The sequence below is a fragment of the Nannobrachium achirus genome (genome assembly GCF_963921795.1).
Source record: "Nannobrachium achirus genome assembly, chromosome: 4".
NCBI lineage: Eukaryota > Metazoa > Chordata > Actinopteri > Myctophiformes > Myctophidae > Nannobrachium > Nannobrachium achirus.
The window spans coordinates 5,553,191-5,561,151 of NC_137813.1; the positions used below are offsets into that span (position 1 = coordinate 5,553,191).

The 7,961-nt window shown below is 43.8% G+C and overlaps 1 long non-coding RNA gene across 1 annotated transcript; it reads right to left on the reverse strand.

The window, feature by feature from the left end:
* Positions 1–265: 265 nt before the first annotated feature.
* On the reverse strand, positions 266–7,154 carry LOC308284231. Its single transcript, XR_013961994.1, has 4 exons — positions 7,054–7,154; positions 4,794–4,846; positions 4,148–4,197; positions 266–3,101 (listed from the first exon to the last, which is right to left on the reverse strand). It is a non-coding gene; the product is annotated as an uncharacterized lncRNA (long non-coding RNA).
* Positions 7,155–7,961: the final 807 nt, after the last annotated feature.

Below are 7,961 nucleotides of genomic sequence, written 5' to 3' on the forward strand. Positions count from 1 at the left end.
AAATCATAACAAGTTATCGCAAGACACAGGGGGGTGGAGGGGGATGTACAGTACACGCACACACACACGAGATCTGCATGTGCGGTGCGCGTGTGGAGGACGCACGCACACACACACACACACACACACACACACACACACACACACACACACACACACACACACACACACACACACACACACACACACACACACACACACACACACACACACACACACACACACACACACACACACACACACACACACACACACACACGCATGTTGATTAGCATTAGATGGGATTTTGCCTCTCAGACCCAAAAGCAGATCTACATGCTCACAACGCCTCGCAACGCGAGGCAATGTGAGCATGTAGATCGTCTATTTTAACAATAGAAACTGCGCTATACAAAATGTAATGCCTCAACTCTTAGTGCTCGTCATGCGGTTAAAATGTGATTAACTGGCAGTTAAAATTAGATTGTTTTGGGGGTCACGGCCTGAAAAGGTTGAGAACCACTGACATAGGTGATAACAGGTAAAGGTAGACTTCTTGTAATTGATGTCCATAAGGGTCCATTTGGTTTCATTTCACACTCTCAAGAGTTAAAGAAGCTCTATAAGGGTCCATTTGGTTACCAACTCTCCATCATTTAGCTGGGACCACCTGGAACTCCCTCACGGACCACTGGTTGAAAAACACTGCTCTATCCCAATCTGAACATTTCCTTAGTGAAAAAACAAAACAAAAAAACAAAACATATACATCATCACTAATGTCGAGTACAACTGCTGTTCTAAATGCTGAAACTACCTGGTACAACTGCTAGTTTAAATCCTCTTTGGGATTGAAGTAGAGACGTCATGACTGGCATCACCACTGGCGATGCCAATGACATCACCAGGAACACTGTTCTCTCATTGCCTGTTAATGATGACCTTTGCCAGAGATGCTGGTCCCTGATTCAAACAAGAGAGGACACCGTCATGCATACCCAAGAGGGTGTCAGGCACATTCGCCTAAAACGTATTCGCCTAAACGCATTTGGTCCTTTCGCCTGGCACTTTCGCCGTGGATGAGAGAGTTTTCACCCACCCTTTCTAGACGATTCACGCATTTACGCACACAGCTGCAAGAATACATTTAACAAGTGCATGTCATCTCGATCTACATGCTCACATTGCAAGGTGTTGTGAGCATGTAGATCTGCTATTTTCACAATAGAACCGTGTTATACAAAATGTAATGCCTCAACTTTTAGTGCTTGTCAGGGTGGGGGGTCCCCAGTTACCGTAAATATGCACTGCACCTGCATAGGGCATAACTGAGATAAGAGCCATGCAAATGCTTCACATTCTTCCGTATGAAAAGCATATAATTCCCATAGGTAGGCTACGTATCAATTAATTATTTGGACGCACCTGATTCCAATAGCTCTAATCTGTATTGATGTGATTACTATATAGAGCACATAGCCTTGAGTAATGGTCACCGTTTGACAGGAACACCTGTGACAGTCACTATAATATTTAAATGACAAAGGGATAATATGCAAACATGTACAGTCTGACAGCAGAATTGATTAGAGCTATGGAATCAGGTGCATCCAAATAATTAATTAATTGATATGTGCACTGCGCAAATAGGTCATGAGTCATGACGTCCCGATATACATCATAGCATTTGATTTGGAAGACTATCATAGGCCTACTGCTAGTATGCTTTATGGTGAAGAAGGTTTGTAAAAAGGATATGCAGCAAAATTGTTCTGGTGAGAGGCGTGCAGATCCTCCCGCAAGCATAAACTTTCCGTGTCTGGTTTTGGTCAGTGCGCTCTCCTCTGCTCTGTGCCAAATTCTGACTGTCTGCACCTGTCTGTCTGTCTGTACCTGTCTGTCTGTCTGTCTGTCTGCCCACAGCGTGGCAGCCCGGCCAGTGCGCTGCATAGCGTGTCATAAAAGACACACAACTTAACTTTAAAATTTTAAGCCAGGCAAAATGGATAAAAAAATGGACCCTTGAACATTTAGGCGAAATGGCTCTTCAACGGCGGTGAAAAGACTCTCCTCCGCGGCGAAAGTGCCAGGCAAAAGGACCAAATGTGTTGAGGCAAATACGTTTTAGGCGAATGGGCTGGTGACCCCCCCAGAGGACACACATCGCAGTACTTGTGTGCTCTCTTGCACAAATAAATATGAATGAAGGTATACAGATATGGTAGTCATGATAGTCCAAGCATGTCATTTCACCCAGCAGTCCATGGCCATTAGGAGCATACATGGCAGTATCCACATAGAACCTCACCCGTCGCTGCATACTGTTGTGCTCCGAGATGAGGTCCTATAAAGGTGCCGCAGCGATGGCCCGGACCGCCTCCACATCGAGTTGGAAAACACTCAAAACTAAATTTTATCCAAAAAGTAAAGGTAGTTCAGAGCTCCCAGACTGTGGTTTCCTATCCCAGGGTACATAAAACATGAACCACGGCATAAAACAACCGATTAAATCGTTAGTTTTGTAATGTTTTCCCATTCAACCGGAACTACTGTACTGTAGTCTCGCGTAGCCAGGGAGCATTTGCAAATCGCGTTAGGCAACAGTCTGGCCAAGCGAGACCACGCCAGGGGCTTTTCTGAATTTAATGACACTAAATAAGCGTGGTGCATGTTTTATGTACCGTGGGATGGAAAACCAGTCTGGGAGCTGGGAACTACCTTTACTTTTTGGATACAATTTTGTTACGAGTGTTTTCCAACTCAACGTGGTGGCAGTCCGGGCCAGTGCTGGGGTACCTTTATAGGACCTCATCTCGGAGCACAACAGTATGCAGCGACGGGTGAGGTTCTATATGGGGCTAACATGGCAGCTGCCAATCATGTCTTTCCATCATAAGTTGTAACCCCCCCCCAACAACCATTCCGTGGGCATATCCACTCTCAGTCCAATCTCGCATTGCCGTCCAGTGTAGAAGTGCTCTCCATAGCATTACTGATACCAGGGGCCTGAAATCCACCCGGACACAAAGCACGAGAACCTCAAGCAGCAGTCAGTTGTCCAGGTGAGTCGAAGTCACTTCATCCCACACGTCCATGTCAATGATGTTGCAGGGCAAGCGTTCCTGTAAGTACACAAGTATTACAAAAACGCACATTATACACAGTATATGTGTATGTGTAATATATACTGTATACACACACACACACACACACACACACACACACACACACAGAGCTGGGATCGGCCCGATCGACCCGAATCGACGTCTGAGCATTAATCATTAAAATGCGTCCGACCCGTGCCGAGGCCCGAACCTTATGTTTCCAGCGCTTTTTCGCCTCATTTCTTTTTCTTTGAGGAAGCCACTGATTTACACTCACTAGCAAACTTGTTCTAATGTGCAGCACATTCAGCGTGCCTGCATTTTACCCTTAATATGAATATTAATCGACAATGTGGCTTTTGAAAGTGTTTAAATAGTAGGCTACGTTGATAATTAAATAATACAAATAATAACGTGCGCTAAACAGGACGTCTGACACAGTGACTGCTGCAGGTTTCTGCGCCTGGAAAATAGCAGATCTACAAGCTCACAACGCGTTGCGGATGCGAGGCGTTGTGAGCTTGTAGATCAGACAGTTTTGTCACGGAACACACCGCGATGAAGTATAAAAGCCAGGATTTACTTGAGTGATGTGATGTGTGTTGAACGGACAAGGCTGGCACAGTGCACTGCGACTGCACACAACAGCGCAGAAAAATAAACATCCAATGCAAGGGACAGCTCCATTCAGCGGCACGCCATTTCCAATCAAACTACAAAAACGTGTTTACCTCAGCATGGGACTTTGTCGTCGGGCTTGTCGGGCCCCGCGGGTTTTCGGTCGGGTATCCCAGCTCTAACATACACACACGCACGCGCACGCACGCATACACGCGCACGCACACACACACACACACACACACACACACACACACACACACACACACACACACACACACACACACACACACACACACACACACACACACACACACACACACACACACACACACACACACACACACACACACACACACACACACACACACACACAGAGAGAGCGAGAGAGAGAGAGAGAGAGAGACAGACAGACACAGACAGAGAGGGTCCTATATTTCTTTTACCTGATTTGTCCTTTCCTTACAAGAGAAGACCTGGGAACCTTTCTTGACACCTTAAAAGATGAAATGAAAGATCATTAAGCCATGATGCTTTGTAATATCTGCACAATTCTATAAAATCTATAAATTATCCAAATCTCTGTCTGTGTTTATGCCAGTAGCCAATCAGGGGGGCTTTTATTCCCAAAGCTTCATCAGAGAGGGGCAAAGAGTGGTTTTCCATGATTGGTCAAACTTCATGTGACATCATAATGTCTTACAATGACAATGTTGGGTAATGTTGTAAGTACAGGACAAGCACAAGCACAGGATAAATGCCTAGCTGTGGACATGGCGAACGTAGGTCGCAGATTAGTATGTGAACGGTCACAGCTTTTCAGTATGTATGTATTAGTGTCTCTGTCACAGACAGAATGGGTTTGCCACTCTGACATCAGGCTCTCGCTTCACTGTGATGTCACACTAACAGAATCCCCTTTATGCCCATCTATGGAGTGTCATCAATATTAAGCCCATATCTAACAGGACTAGGCCACATCGGCCACATACGGCCAAGACAGATGGCCAAGACAGCCCATATCTGTGTGGCTGGTTCTACAGACAGGTATCTCCATGTATGGGCATAAAATCTGGAGTGAAGAAGACCTACGAAGGTAGTGTCAGGAACATCGTTGGGAGGAACAGGTGTCTCACTGCAACCAACTGGATGGGGGAAAAAAAGAAGAAAAGAAAACACTCATCAACATTTACGCTCTCCTCACTGGCCTTCCGGCATGTGCACTTAAGCCTCTGAAAATATCTAGAATGTCGCAGCATGATTGATCTTCAACCAGCCAAAATGTTCAGGTCTGCCCGCACAGAGTACAAAACACTGATGCTGGCCTACCAAGCAACCAAAGTTATGGCACCCCATACCTTCAAAGCGTGATCCAACCTTACAACCCCTCTCGCTTACTCAGATAATCAGTCAGTCAATCAATCAATCAATCAATCAATCAATCAATCAATCAATCAATCAATAAATATATGAACTTTATTGTCACAACACAATTACAGGTAACAGTGAGGTGAAACTCTTGTTTATGCAGGCTCTGCCACTCTGACATCATGCTCTGGCTTCACTGTGATGTCACACTAACAGAATCCCTTTATGCCCATATATGGAGTTCCCTGATGTCATCAATATTAAGCTCATATCTAACAGGACTTCATATGGGAATGCCATATATGGAGGCCACATACCACACTAACAGAATCCATATGGCCAAGACAGCTGTCCAAGACAGCCCATATCTGTGTGGCTGGTTCTACAGACAGGGATCTCCATGTATGGTCATAAGACCATACATGCATGGTCAAATGTCATAGACATCAAAGGACGAATAACTGAGTAAGCATGTCTGGGCTCTCACAGCATATCTCCATATACAGTACATGGATCTCCATATAGTCCAGTAAAAATAAAGCTGAGGTTGGAAAAAATTGTGTTATTTAGTTTTTCAACTGATTCTGACAGGAAATTAGGTCTACTAGCCAGGATAAAAAATCTACCATAATCTGCTCACTGGAAATACCCACAGTGGCCAAATCAAGTTGGGCTCCCATCGACTTTCTATACAGGAGTAAAATACCCTGAAAAAAAATCTGCTTTAAGTAGGATGTGAGGGGTCTAACTAGGGGTTTGTCATGATGCTGAATCCATTGCAATCACTAAACCATCATTTTCTGGGGCCATTTTTAGCCCAAGGAATGTTTTTTGTGCAAAACAAATGCTTGCAATGGATTCAGCATCATGACAAACCCCTAGTTAGACCCCTCACATCCTACTTAAAGCAGATTTTTTTCTGGGTATTTTCCTCCTGTATAGAAAGTCGATGGGAGCCCAACTTGATTTGGCCACTGTGGGTATTTGCAGTGGGCAGATTATGGTAGATTTTTTATCCTGGCTAGTAGACCTAATTTCCTGTCAGAATCAGTTGAGAAACTAAATAACACATTTTTTTCCAACCTGAGTGGATTTTTTTCCTAGAATTACTAGACTAATATATGGGTACAAGGGGAAAATAGTTTCATGACACTACAAATCATTGGTACAAGGCCAACTAAAAGGAGACCTTAGTAAGCTTTTTGGTTTAATTACACAGGAACCACTTTATGTAGCTCACATAACATTGAAAGACAGACAGAACACAGTACTTGGCATAATAGAATGCAAAGTGATGTAGCTTTCAGGTTTCTATCCATTTTCTTAATTGATGAGAATACATCAATGAAATATTGTCATGAGCAAATGTTCCAGTGGCCACCAATGGACCATTACAGTTCTATAACTAAACCATATAAGCACTGTCTGATGTTCCCCATTTTCAACTGTTTTTATTTGACTTGCTTTGGCAGTGTAAAAAACGTATGTTTTCTCATGCCAATAAAGCTCCTTTGAATTGAATTGATATTCAGAAGCCCTGTAGCAAACAGCACAGGGTAGATAATTATGATAGCCCCTTTAATAATGCCCTATGCAAAGTACTGTGTTCTACTAGAAGGTCTCGCCCCCCCCCCCCCCCCCCGTTCACACCTCGACAACTGTTTAACAAAGAAACTAACTATTTGCATATCAATAGACCTGTATAGCGACATTCGCGACCCCCCACACATTGAATCACCACTGCACCACTTCTATCTGCCTGTCTTTCAATGTTATATGAGATACATAAAGTGGTTCCTGTGCAAATAAGCCAAAACGCTTACTAGGAACTCCTTTTAGTTGACCTTGTGCCAGTATGAAATTGTAGCAATCATAACATGTTAACAATAACGCCATTGACCTTGTTCTATTGTGGTGAAGATTTCACAACTAAACGTGTTTACTTTAATACATGCAGACACTCATAGATAGAAAGGCTACATACCTCAGTCATTCACATAGAGTTATGAGAAGTAGGTAATTCATGGTAATTCCTCGCGTCTGTGAAGTGAACAACATCAACAATGACCACAACCTAACGCTTAGCCTTCTGTAGTGTGAAAAACTTGCTGCCAAGTGACTATTAGCCAATCACAACGAAAACTTTCGGGAAAGACCCGCCCTTACCTGCCTCTGATTGGCCTACCAAATGTCCGTCTCAGACCCGTACTGCAGTAGCGTCAGTTCAGAAAAAGCTAAGGTATGGCAACATGACTGATTTTTTCCCTGTTTCTACGGTTTCTTGGGCTGGATATGGCAGCCTGGAACGGTTTTTCAAGTGCAGCTAAACTTGGCATGTTAGTAGCCTAAATGTGCCTTGTTAAAGTTTTTGTAAAATGTAGTAGTTATTTTACTGTAATTTAACAACATCCTAATACAGATAGACAAAGAGACATTCATGGATTTATATTTAAAGGTAACTTTTATTGTCCCCCCTGCTTGGACCCAGGGTATGGCAGCTGCATACCCCTGCCATACCCAATTGACGCCCCTGCCGTACTGGTCCGTCTCTGTCAATCATGCGGAAGTAATGTGACGTGACGTCACGGGTTGGAAACGTTAAATAAAGGTCTCGTTCTCAGAGAATACAAAACTATTAAATACAAAACTAGGATGGAAATGCTCACAAATATTTACAGGTTTTTGTGTGTGCTGGCGTGTGGTTTGGTGCATTTTAAACAAGCTGTTTAGCGCACGTTTTGGATTTCTACCCTCCAAAGCTGACGTCAGCACCAATAAGTTGCTGATAAATTCGCTGAGTGCGCATGCGTGGGCGGGCAGAGACGGCGCGGTCTGCCGTCTTAGATCTCAATGAATGTCTATGAGTGGACCCTGGAAGGCAGTTATTGCTGT